The sequence below is a fragment of the Neovison vison genome, chromosome 3 (assembly GCF_020171115.1).
Source record: "Neovison vison isolate M4711 chromosome 3, ASM_NN_V1, whole genome shotgun sequence".
In the NCBI taxonomy this organism is placed as follows: domain Eukaryota; kingdom Metazoa; phylum Chordata; class Mammalia; order Carnivora; family Mustelidae; genus Neogale; species Neogale vison.
Genome location: NC_058093.1, coordinates 64395829 through 64410063, shown reverse-complemented (window position 1 = coordinate 64410063; position 14235 = coordinate 64395829). Strand labels below are relative to the sequence as shown.

Sequence of the window (14235 nt, the reverse complement as noted above, 5' to 3'; positions counted from 1 at the left end):
TACATGTAAAAATTATTCTGGAAATTTCCGTTATTTCTAAACTCCCAAGATACATGTTAGCAATCACCTCCCAAGCATATGGCCCACCGATATACATCTGAAGGATTCATGACTAAGGTTTTATTAGACCCATAGTAAATGACTTTTCCCAACAATAGCTAGCCCCCTCAAGTTCCCTGAAACCTCACTTCCAAAATTCCTTAGAGACTGTGCTATCCCTAACCCCTCCCAACTTGAAAGTATATAATGGGCCACTCCTCATGACCCCATTGAAGCTCTTTCTGCCTAGGGGTCCTGTCCCCTGCGCTTTAATAAAATCACCTTTTTGCAGCAAAGACATCTCAAGAGTTCTTTCTTAGCTATCAGTCTTGAACCCTAATGTTCTTTCATACAACATAAGGACAGACAAGATCCTGGTTTCTCTCTTGACTTCTCCTATCACCTTCGTTTTCTCTCACTGACTTTCACTGTGGGCATGGCCCAAGGCTGACTCGCTAATTCACTCTATTTCTTTCCTCCTTTTGAAACTTAATCCAATTTGGCCTGAAGCAGAACTGCAAAGGAGGAAGATTCTTTCCACCAGCAAAATCTTCCTTGTCAGTGCTTGGTGAGTGGTCAAATTAAGCATCTTGCCTTGGGATAGATTTTAAATTCAAAATGTGGCTATTAGTGACATATCCCCACCTTAGGGTATTTGCCTTTCCTTTTCTTCTACCTGAAAGACTCTTCCCTCAGGGATAGCCTCACCCTCTCACCATCCTCCAACTTACGCTCCTCAGGGAAGCTTTCCCTGACCATCCAATGTAACATCACAAACTCCTGCCCCCCTTACTCTGTTCAAATTTTAATTTTTCTGTAGCATTTAAAATTTCAAACATTAGGGACGCCTGGGTGGTGCAGTTGGTTGGACGACTGCCTCCGGCTCAGGGCGTGATCCTGGAGTCCCGGGATCGAGTCCCACATCAGGCTCCCAGCTCCATGGGGAGTCTGCTTCGCTCTCTGACCTTCTCCTCGCTCATGCTCTCTCTCACTGTCTCTCTCTCTCAAATAAATAAATAAATAAATCTTTAAAAAAAAAATAAAAAAATAAAAAAAATAAAATTTCAAACATTACATATACATATACATGTATATGTATATATAATGCTTATTATTTATTATATTTATTTGTTATTGCATCTTATATTCATTTTCCTGACAGAATATATGCTCTATTTTGTTCACTTGATGTCCCAGTGGCCTAAAACAGTGATTGGCACTTAGTAGGTGATTAATCAATATTACTCTAATTGAGTTGAAAAACTTCGCTATTATCTACCTTCTTTTTCTTTTTACTGCCAACAGCCTGATCCAGGTTTCCTTTCATGGTAATTAGCTAATTAACATGCTAATTGCATTTCCTGCTCCTCCTCTCTTTAATCCATCTTCTTTACTGTTGGCTGATTTTCTTCCTCAAAACTCACATTTATCTTCTCATTATCCTTCTCGGAAACCTTCACTGTAAGGCCAAGTCAAAATACCTCATAGTGGGACTTGACGTCCTGCTCAGTATGACTATCAGTCACGTCCTGCCTCACCTATGCCCATTCCTCCGTCGACTCTAGTCAAGCTGCTATTGACTTTTTTCTTTTACAAAATATTTGTTGACCTCCTACTCTTAGGTCCCATGTGGAATAAAATGAATTTACTGTCCGTTTAGTCAACATAAAGCTAAAGGAATGTAAGTTTAAACAACAGCATTTGTATTAAAGAAGAAATTGAGTCCACAAAAGAAAGACTTAGGTGTATGAGGTCCCCATCACTGAAATGACTCTCATTTGTACCTTTTGTGTCCTGGGAAAGCAAATCATATCTATTTATAACAGTTCAACTTCAACTTACTCTGTGATTGATTCTCTGTCTTTTAAAAGCCACAATTCCTTTTAATAAACGTAAGTAATAAACATTTTGTGTTTGCACAAATATTCTGGTGTGCCTTTCCTCACCTTAGGAAACAATGATTTACAGACTTCACGTGACTTCCCACCCTAAAGTGCTGAAAATCTTCTTTTTTTTTTTTTTGAAGATTTTATTTATTTATTTGACAGACAGAGATCACAAGGAGGCAGAGAGGCAGGCAGAGAGAGAGGAGGAAGCAGGCTCCCTGCTGAGCAGAGAGTCCGATGCGGGGCTTGATCCCAGGACCCTGGGATCATAACCTGAGCCGAAGGCAGAGGCTTTAACCCACTGAGCCACCCAGGCGCCCCTGAAAATCTTCTTCAGCCAGGAGTCAGCCCTTGCCTCAAAACCAAGAGCCAGCTTGAGAGGAAAGCCTGAAAGGAACCTGGGCTTCTAGGAAAAGGCTGTAGGGCTTATACTTCGGATTGGTAAAAGAGCTGACATCCTCAATGGGCCAACTGCATTACTGCCATCTCGAAGTGTTCCGTAGTGTCATCACTCCTCATCTTAACATGAAGGTTGCTAAGATGATAACAATTTATCCAGCATTTAGGCTACCTCTCCAATGCTTATGAGATTCTTGTTCAAGAAGTTTTCTGCCAAAAATCCTCTTGTTATTCTTCCCCTCCCCTGAACTTCTACTTTATTTGCTATATCGTATACATTAAACATTCTAGAATTTGACATTATTTTTTACTTGAATTTTCTTGGCCTATATTGATCATTGTAGAAATTCCTGAAGACAAATGGTCTTCCCCCCAATAGTGGTCACCAAACTTTGCTAATCAATAAGGCCATCAATATAATATTCAATAATTCAGATTCCAAAGCTAAACTCAGATCTGCAAAACCTTAACTACTTATCTAAGGAATTCATATTTTCAAAAAGTCCTTTAAATGATTCTAAGAATTGCCAGATGGGTATCACTGCTTTACAGTTTACCTGGAGCTTAATAATAACAACAGAATCTCAAAACACCTTTTTACTTAAAAATTATTTAGGTTTTTTTGTGTGTGTGTTTTAAAAAATTGTTGTTGTTGTCACTGTTCTTTGGTCTTAAATATTTCTTTAGGGGAAGGCATACCACACTTCTTCTCAACTAAAAGTAACATTTTTACAGCCCAGGGGCCTTTTATTTTTTTTGTCACTTATCAAGCCATGGAGTCCTAGGGAATGGATTCCAGCAGCTTGGTCTTCTTTTTCTTACGAAGTGTGTTTTTCTGGATGGAGCAGGCTGGCACTTTAGTTGAACCCAGGAACATTTCTCTTTGGCTTCCTTCTTCGCATGATTCAGGAAGCTATCTAGACTGTTAGAGTGCTTAATATGCTCAGGACATACATTAGTTCTCTTGACAAGAATCTTGCCCTTGTGTGTTTACAACATTGCCAACAGTATGCTGGGTAACACATGGTAGCATTTGTAGGGTGTTCCTTTTTGAACAGTGCTCTTCTCCTATGTCTATAACGCCTTTCTTGCAGATTGGCATCTATATAGCCAAAGGAACGACCCCATGTTTTCTAAAAGACCTAGAGAATATATGGTGCATGTCTCTCCTCTTCCCTCTGTGTTGGTTATTTTGGCAAATTACTGGAAGATGGTGGGTCTGGCCAAAAGGAAAAATTATTCACTCTTAACTATTAAAAATTCATCACCAAAGCATCCGATTCCAGATATTATTGATCAATCTCTTCAAGGTTTCAGATTCTAGTATTTGATTTTGTGAACACCATATAATATTGACAAAATTTTTAGAATTCAAAACAACTGGAATTTCACCATATATACCTACATATATTATGCAGAAACAGTCATATCATTTCTCATTTTTTATATCACATTATATCAGATACTTTCTAAATAAATCATCCTTTAAAACAGTGAAAATAATATTACATTGGGGAAGTGATACTATTTAACTTAGTCATTCCCCCACTTTTGGACTTCTTGGGTATTTATCACTTCCCCTATGGTTATAAATATCATAATATCAAATATCTTTAAAATAAACAATTCATTGAATATTGATATAGTTGTATTATATTTTATCTATTTAGAAAATATTTATTCAATTTACAAAATATGCATTTCATTCTTTCTTAAAATGTTTTAATCTTGACTTCAATTTTTGTGCTGGTCTCTCTGATTAGTTTGCTTTCTCATTTTCAGACTTGTAGGACAATCCTCCTTCAAATACACCACTGTAAGGGGCCATGAAGTTAATCTTGTTGGCATATTCTTTTGATTCGTATATTTGGGTTCATCTCCCTATCACTCTATTCTCAGGGAGTACTTTCTAACATCAACCACACAACAGGGAGGAAAATATAAAGGGTACAGATCAGGGTTCTTTAAAGCATGGTCTACAGATCTCTGTAATAGAACAACCTGGAGTACCTGTTAAAAGTGGAAAATCAGGGTTGGGTGGCCCAGTGGGTTAAGCCTCTTCCTTCGGCTCAGGTCATGATCTCAGGGTCCTGGGATGGAGCCCTGCATCAGGCTCTCTGCTCAGCAGGGAGCCTGCCCCCCCCACCCCCTTCCTCTGCCTACGTGTGATCTCTGTCAAATAAATAAATAAAATCTTTAAAAAAAAAAAGGTGGAAAATCACTGATCCTTCAAATTATTCAGATACTGAGGTATAGGGCCCAAGAGCATGAAATTTAAACAAGGACTCAAGGCAACTTTTATGCATGCTCATATTTAGAAAACCAGGCTTCCCTAGACTATGATACTATACAATGAATTTGCAACCTAAAGTTTAGTCCAATTTAAGGTACATCCTAGATTTGAGATACATTTTATTCTATTTCCCTATTAAATTTGTATATATGTTTAATCTCTATCACTAATACAATTCCCCTTCCCTTCTCTTCCAACCTTTTTCCACTAAAGTACCTTGTTTTTAGAAAGTAAGAACATGTCTACTTTATCTCTGCATTTCTGTCATCATTTGAGATTCTGTTTTGCACTCAGAAACTGTTCATACACACTAGTTGTTTAATTTTTTAACCAGATCCATGCTCTGCTTATAGCTTAGTCTTGAATATTACACAAATTATTTACAAGATTTAGAGTAATTTCCCTCTTTTTTTTTTTCCTTAAAGACACAATACCTGCTTGTGTCTTTAGGACTTTGTTAATAGATTTCTATAGTATTTGGTGGAAATCCACCTATACAATCACATAATATGTGTTGACTAAAATTCTACTGTGTCAGATGACAATGACTCTCTTCTGGACCAAATCTATGCCAGGCTCCTCTGAATCTTCTTCTCAACTAAGCTTTGACCTTGGGTTCTTTCTTTGGCCTGCTTAGTACAGTTTTAGCAAAAATTCTGCTGAGTTAGTTTAGGGAAAATCCTCTTTCCTAGGTATATGGTTGTCCTTGATATTAAATCAAATTCCTCATTCTCCACCCTCCATATCTTATCCCCCTGGCCCGCCTTCAGTAAGAATCCTGTTGAATCAGTCTAGTGAGAATTCCCCTAGCTCTGGTAATTTTCCATCCACTGATCCCCCACCCTGATCCTTTGTTCTAAATCTCTACTTGTCCTTGTTGTATTAGGAGTTGAGCTCTTTCTCTCTCCTGTTCTGCAAAAAAAAAAAAAAAAAAAAAAATTCCTCTTGAATAAAGTCTTCCTTACTTTACAAATATCATGAGATTTTTTTTTTCTTTAACACAGGCATTATGGTATGTTTTAAAGATAGAATTATGAGAGTAGTCCTTATTCTTGAGAAAGTAGCCCTCTAGAATGGAAATTTATCTCATCATACATATTTAAATAAAGCAATATAATCAAATCTAAAGCAGAAACATGCACCAAGCCTATCAAAAAATTATAACTTGGAATGATAATGAAGAATTCCTTTCTATAGCTCTATCTACATGGCTGAATTTAACTGAATACAAAGACTAGGAATACCTGATTTGAAATGGCTTACTCATGCCAGAAAGTTAGACTTATACGACAACAGGCATAGCCTGTTATAATATCAGGATATATAGAATACTCATATTTCAGTTTTAGATATAAAAATATCTTTGATTTATTCTGCCTAATTCCATTTCAATGGTGTTATTACTAGAAAAGCCTTTGCCTATTATCTTTGTATAATAGAGAATAGTAGACATACACAGATACACAGACACACATAAATACACACTTAGGCATACACGCACTCTTATCTCATAAAAATGCATTATCACGGTAGATGTTATCATAGGAAAACCCATATTCCTAATGATTTTCATTACCAAGTAAATATTAAAGAAATTTCTAGTGGCTAAGTGTCCAGAGTATTCCGGGCAGTCACAGTCTCTTTTGCAATTGTATTAAAAACCTAAGACAATGAGAAAACACTACCCACCTATTAGAATAACTAAGATTCAAAACATTGACAAAACCAAATTCTGGTAAGGTTATAAAGCAACAGGAACTCTCATTCATTGGGAATACTAAATGACACAGCCATTTTGAAAGGCAGTGTGGAGGTTTCTTACAAAACTAAAGGTACTCATACCGATATGATCCAGTAATCACACTCCTGGACATATACCCAAATGAGCTGAAACTTAAGTCGATGCAAAGGTCTGTAGAAAAATGTTCAGAGCAGTTCTTTTTTTCATTATTCTCAAACTTGGAAGAAACCAGGATGTCCTTCAATAACCTGATAAACAAACGACGGGACACATCTACGATGGAGTATTATTCAGCAATAAAAAGAAATGAGCTACCTAGCCACAAAAAAGACATTTGGAAGAAAGTCAAAAGCTAAGTGAAATATTGCTAAGTGGAAGAAGCCAGTATGAACTGGCTATCTTCTCTTTTATTATAATTATGAGACATCCTTAAAAAGGCAAAATTCTGGAAGTAGCAAAAGGATCCGAAGTTGCCAGGGTTTCAGTGAGGGGAGGGAAGGGCAAATAGGGAAAGCACACAAAATTTTGAGGGTGGTCAAAGTATTCTGTACTTTCCATAAAATGCACTGTTCAGTACTATACGTTATACTATATGATACAGCAACAAGGGGAATATGTCATTATACATTTTTCAAAACCCTAAGAATGTGCAATATAAAGAATAAATTTATAAGTAGTGGACTTTAATTAATAATAAGGCACCTGCCAATACTGGTTCATTAATTATAGCAGCTGTACTATACATTTAATACATTTAATATAAGATATTAGTAATAGGGGGAATTATGTTTGTTTTGAGGGAGGATATGTAGGGATTCTCCATAGTTTTCACCTAGTTTTTTTGTAGACCTAAAACTTCTCTTAAAAAATTGTTAACTAAACCTAAAAACCAAGGTCATAATACCAAGCCAAACCAAAACAAGACAAAAACCTGGGTAAGATAAGACAACTTCTAGAATTGTGACCAAAGGGTACTTTATGCCAGTCGTTGATGGGATAGAAATAAGCATCCCATCCCTCTTGTTACCATTTATTCTTAAGGTCATAATTATGTTGGTACCTGTGATGATATTGGAATAAGGCACAGAAGAAATAACCAGAGAATATCTAGGTCCTATTAGCCGGAAACCTATAATTCTGCAATATTCGGTATGGATTTGAATCAGGGCCCAAAATCTGTTGAACACTTAATTGCTTTTTTTAAATGATAACTAAGACGACTAACTGGATTTACCCAACCTAGACCAAATATTGAAGTGAGACCTAAGCTATGCACATGTCAGACTATGGGGAGCCCTCGTGACTATTAGGGCAGATTTTGTCTTATGCCAACTTCCTCAGAGCCCCAGGACAACAAGGACCCTTGCCAGAATTGAAATGTGTTCTCTAGGAGAGAGCTTCTTTATCATTGTACTCATAGAAAGGATGGAGAAGATATTTTAGGTTCAATTTTCTAGATACAAAATCACAGATATTGGTCAATCTTTAGTCAAATTAACTTCATGTGAACATTTGGGACCTAAAGTTTTTCTTTGTTTTTTATTTTTTTTTTTCCTTTAAGAAAAACTCTTCTAAACCCAGACTCCAATCATTGAGATGCAGACAAAGCTGGGAACAACTTAGCATTTTCAGAAAGGAAAGCTTCTATTGCTCCCCAGCAGAGGTCCCCTGATAACGGTTTAGAGATGTACTAGGATTCAACCCCTTCAGCTCTGGAGCTGCTCTGCATCTGATTACCAGTGCCAACGGTCTCTGGTAGTAAGCAGCCTCTGTAGTGTATCACGGGGAGATTGTCCTTTTCTATGTGGGTATGATAAGAAAAAGGCCGAGAAGCACCCAACAAGAGAATCTTCACTAAAGATGGTTTAATCCAAAAGGGTCTGATTGGTGCTTTGCAATTTCCATTGTTCCTACATATCATCCTATTTCAAACATAACGATAATATCTGCCGAGGAATTATTTCTGAACATATTTCACGTGAAACATACAAGGCATGGGCTGCTACAAAGCTATAAACAATTCAGAGCATTGGTGGCATTCATGTAATACCACCTAATTTTACCTCACAGTTCCGTTAATTTTTAAAGACCACAAAACCAAAAGTAGGAATTGTCTCTTACCCTATAAGGAAAACCTCTGCACCTTGTCTCAGGATAAAGCATCAGGGTCTTCACACAATCCCTCCACTCCGGAACTGAGCAGTTCTTGAAGTGTCTTTACCAGGTCTGAGGGGAAAGAAAAATACGTAAATAACCTTGGTATGCTTCAGCTAACATTAACATTCTTTTTCAAGTTGTTCAGATTCCTTTTTTGCCATTTCATTAAATTGCTACATATCTTGCATCAAACCATCTTGTACAAAATAATCAGCATTTACAGAACACTTAACTTGAAGAAAGAATTTTCTTCCTTTAAATCATTTATAATCTCCCCTCATCCGTGTCTGAATGAATGGTGTCTTTCCTTGTTATAACATCATATTAACTATTTTTCATGATTCTTTACTTCCTTTCCCTAGATCACAATTTTATTCTTTGGTTTCATTAGTAATAGCAAATCTTTTCTGCGAAAGAAGTTAAAAATTGTTAGGCTTAGCCAGTCCTGTCTGTGGCTTTGCTAAGACTGATTTATTGCTCTGCTCTGCTATGAAATAAACTAACACATTTTGGTTCCTAATCTCCTATGCCTAATTTTTTTTTCTGACCTAAAAATCTCTACCAGAGCCCTAAGTACCCCATCAAGTCTATAAAAATACTGACCTGAGCCAGTGAAAAAGTGTGCTCTGCCAGCATGTTCTATAAGATAGTCTTCCATCACCACAAAGTTTCAGGCATTCTTTTTTTTTTTTTTTTTTTTGGAACTAGCAAAGAAAATAAGCTGGCTCTGGCAGTTGATCATGGACTGCTCTAATTCGATGAATCCATTTTCTACAGGCTTTAGTTGGCAAGCCTTTTTCCACTGCCTGCAAACTGACTACAGTTCTTTGCAAACCTCCTTTGCAATTCTACCCAAACACCACCCTCTACATCACAAAGAGTTATATGTTACTGAAAACACATTTTAAAGATTTTTATTGGAAATATCTAATTTTGGAGCTCTTTCTTAACTTCCCCAATTTGTTACACATACGTCTGTTTACCCATGGAACTGATAAGTGAAACCAATGGTGTAGTGCTGTGTCAAGCTCAGAGACACTAGGAAGACAAGGCTGTGTTCCCAGCTCTAAAATATGCTGCTCTTGATTGGCTGGACCTGTCCACTGACTGTGTATGGAGGCACACAGTATAAGATATACATTTACTTCTAAGAATCTTGTTCTGTATATCTTTGAAATTCCTTTTTTTAAGATTTTATTTATTTATTTAAGAAAGAGAACAAGCACAAGGCGGCGGGGGGGGGGGGGAGAGCAGCAAGCAGAGGGAGAGGGAGAAGCAGGGAGCCTCAAGCAGGGCTCGATCCCAGGACCCCGAGATCATGACCTGAGCCAAAGTCAGACGCTTAACTAAGCCACTCAAGCGCCCCCATCTTTGAAATTCTTAAGAGCTCATGGATAAAGAATGGGGAAGACAGAACAACAAATGCTTCAAGGAGAGGTATACAACAGTTTTTTAAATAAATATAGTCCTTTCCTATTAATCTCATTATTACAGACAGAACAACTACATACTTTATTTGGTTATGGTTATATTTCTGTGAGGTTCTAGAATTGGTGAAAAAAAAAAGAGGCTATGGTAATAATCAGAACAATGTTGTGAGCGATTAACTGGAGAGTGCAGAGCCCAAAGTGGAACTTGTTCTCACAACCCTGAGATCATGACCTGAGGCAAAACTAAGAGTTGGACAGATGCTCAACTGACTGAGCCACCCAGTGCTTCAAAAATTCTGCATCTTGATTGGGACGGTGATTATATAATAGACACACTTGAAAAAACTCTGGAACTATGCCCATAAAAAAGTACGTTTTATTGTAAGTAAATTCATTTGTGAGTAAATACCTTAAAAAAAATAAAAAAATAAAAAAGGACTCAAAGAGACTTTTCAGTTTTGGAATGATTTTCAGAAATCACCTAGTCTTTATGAAGGACCTTTACCTCCTTCCTGGCCAGTGAAAAATAATTCTTCATTCTTTCATTTATGTATCCACTTAACAAAGACTTATTAAGCACAAATGTATCAAGGATAAACACAGTGACAGCATGCTAGGAAAAAAAAATGATGGTGCAAAAGAAACACAGCCTCTGTTATGGAGCTCAAAGTCTGTTGGAGGAAAATAGACAATTAAAATGGACAAAAACAAAGAGTTATGCCTATAGCACTGAAAGAAGACCCACGTTCTAGCTAAGGGCTTGCATCAAAACAGAATGAACTATTTTATGCTAAACCCCAAGCAAAGCTGAGCTGAAAATACTGGTGTTCACTGAGTCATTAAAAGCTGTTAGAGTGATCAGACTAAAGCAAACTAAATAACATTTTTCTATTAAACCAAGCCTAAATATTCTCCAAATCAAATGAATAAAAACATCAAAATACTATTCATGTCAAATTTCATTTGAACATTGAAGTCTTTTTCAAAACAGAATTTAGGTCTTCCACACCCTACGGCAGCTTATATATACAGCTGTCCATGAGGACAGCATGGTGTTAAATGACCCTCTTTCCCATGAGCAAATCCCAGCTGGGAAGACAGGTGCATCTACTTCTGGTGACTCTGCTGCCAACGAGGGATTTGCAGGCTTTCCCAACAACAACATTGTGCATATTCACAATAAATCCAAACTTGTGACAGGTACAGTATTTGATATACAAACAAAGCATAACCACGAATGGACCAGCATTCCAATATAAAATACTTTTAGGTAAATAACAACTCCCTCACTGCCACCCCAACACACTTTTAAATGAAGTCCCTCTGTGGGCAGTCCAATTTCTAAAGCACATGAAAATTGTCCTTTATCTAACTGATATAAAAAAAAAATCACTTTGTTCCTTTTTATGGCTTTCTAAACTATTTGTCCAAAATTCTTTCCAAAATGGAGGAGGCATTTATAAATCAAAAAGGTGAAAGAATATAATTTAAAAACAAACAAAACATGAACCGTATAATTATTGAATTTCTGAGCCTTTTAAAGAGGAATGTGGTTTATTTTGTGAAACTATCTAGAAGAAAACCAACATGATTTTGTAGATTGCTCTAAGAGGAAACGTGCTAGAAATAGTGAGTAGTTAAAAAATTAGCCTTGGAATGAGAAGTGTGCTTTAAACCAAGACCATGATGGGTAATGAATGCTTTGTATTTAATCAAACAGACATCTACAACACTGCCTATTAATGACTTCTACTGTTTTTCCTAGTCTCTGACCAGACAATTTAGGGTTTGGGTTGCATTCTTCTGGCAGGACCAAAAATGGCCACTAAAACTCTAAAGTAATTGGAAATCTAATTCTCTCGAAAGTGAGAACCATTCCATGTACCAACAGAAAATATTATCAGATTGCAGTTCAAACTGTCAGATGTCACTTTTATTACTTTCTAACTCTGGTCAGTGATAGCTTCAAAAGAAATCTATTGTTAATTAGGAATTACGGTTCCTGTTTATGTAGTTTTAACATATTTAATATTTAAGAAATGTATATATTTTAACCAAGTAATACATTTTTTAAATCTCATGTTTTATTTTTATTCCCCAACCCAATAGCTGATGATTAGAATAGTTAACACACTGAAACATTTTCCTAGCATTTTACTGTAATTTTTCCTTCCCTAATTTTAACTCAACCAATCTCATTTTAGCTTGGTTTCTGTCCTTTCTTTCTGCCAATGTAAATATCAGCTCCTTGCATTGCCAGTGTCTTAGTCATTCTTTGATATTCCCTGGTATTTTAAGAAATACTGTAAGGAAGAAAGGTGGTGTAGAGTTTATAAGATTTGAGGAATCTTATAAATACTGGCACTTAAGACTTCCTCAACCTCAATCCATTAGATACATAATTGTGGTGTAAAATTCTAGATGATTTTTAATGCTTTTTTTTTTTAATACTGTCACAGCTTTCTTCCCCACTAACTCTCCTTGTGACATCATGAGATGTCACATCATGACATTCAGTCTGCAGGCTTGTATCCGATGATAGACAAGACTTTCCATGTGTTACCTTTTCTTAAGGTAAATTTTAAGCAGCTCCAAACTCAATGGATTTATTAAGTACTAAAATCTATATAACAACACTGAAACATTTTGAAAGAGGACATAAAATCTTAGGAATTAGTGATTATGACTGAATTATTCTAGAAGCTCAGTTATAGGAATTAGCTTACCTTTCCATCCCTTAGTTGTATATTTAGCTCCTAGTATATGCCTGTCACTGTGCAAGTCTCTATATGTACTTGAATAAAACATGGTCCGTCTTCAAAAGTAACTCATAGCTTAGCCATTGATGGTAAGAAGACATAAACACATAAACAGATAATTTAATGCCATTTGGCAAGTGCTGTGACAAATGCATACACCGCCCTATGGAAAAAAATGTAAGTTGGACACCCAGTTTCCCAGATGAGGTGGGAAGGAGTAGGATGTGTCCCATAAATAGTGACTGATATTCTAACGTTGGGACAACATGTGTCATCTAAGTTCTTAAGAAATTGTCCTAATTATTATTGCAGATCTCATCAAATATACATTTGATTTTGCCCTGTTTTTCTTCTAATAACATTTTCTTGAGTATTTAACATGTGATTAGTTCAGGCAGATTTTTCTCACTCATAAAATACACATACCTATAGGCTTATTGTGATATTTAATGAAATAATATATATAAAATACTTAATGCAGTACCTGGCATACAGTAATTGCCCTCCCCTAAAAGAAAGAAAGAAAGAAGAAAGGAAGAAAAAAGGAAAAGAAATCTCAATCATTTTTCTTTTTTTTTTTTTTTTAAGATTTTATTTATTTATTTGACAGACAGAGTTCACAAGTAGGCAGAGAGGCAGGCAGAGAGAGAGAGAGGCAGAAGCAGGCTCCCCGCCGAACAGAGAGCTGAATGCGGGACTCGATCCCAGGACCCCGGGATCATGACCTGAGCTGAAGGCAGAGTCTTAACCCACTGAGCCACCCAGGCACCCCGAAAGCTCAATCATTCTTATTGAAGATTTGGCTTATCATTGTTAACTCTGCCTTTGGGCAAAGTTTTCATGTGAAAGATTTGGGGTTAGCTATTCACAGTTTTTCATCCTTTAGAAGTCACCCCATTCATCTAAACAGGTTGCTTGGTATTTATATTTGAAGGGAGAACTACAAATTCCTTTAAGACTAAGGGCTCACATGGGGCATTCATCTGTAGCTAGAAGTCATTTCTCAAAAGAAATGGCTGAGCTAAAGAGATATCCAAGGTTTCCATAGAGATCCAAGGATAAATTCTCTGGATCTGTATATTCCTCTTAATTATATTGGATGGATATTTTATAAAAGACTGAAATGAACCAAAAGGAGACTGAGCAACTTTAATGGAATGGAGATATTAACCAGCACCCACTTCTTGGCAATTTGAGCTGCTTTACAAATCTATAAATTCTAGATTACTGTTAAAAATTAAAATGATACTTATCCAAAGACCTGCAAATTCCTTTTAGTGGAGGAAAAACTAATTTCTCTCGCCATATCTCCCATAAGGGGAAAATGCCAGTTTTGCATCTATTTGTAGATTCATTTCAACATTCCTGACTCAACTGTGCATGTGTGGTATTTTGACTTCCCTTCTGAGTCAGTTGATAACATCTTATTCCTTTCTTTATTAATAACTGAGTGAAATAATTTAAAAATACCTGGAAATAAAAATACCTAGGAATAAACCTAACCATAGAGGTAAAGGAGCTGGACTCAAGG

At 36.5% G+C, this 14235-nt stretch overlaps 1 protein-coding gene across 1 annotated transcript in view; it reads right to left on the bottom strand.

Annotated features, from left to right (window-relative positions):
- Positions 1-8585, bottom strand: part of B3GALT1 (beta-1,3-galactosyltransferase 1) — a 343150-nt gene extending 334565 nt beyond the window's left edge. Inside the window, exon 1 of the mRNA XM_044242261.1 lies at positions 8480-8585. The gene's annotated coding sequence lies outside the window, so the exon portion shown is untranslated. The remainder of the gene's footprint in view (positions 1-8479) is intronic.
- Positions 8586-14235: the final 5650 nt, after the last annotated feature.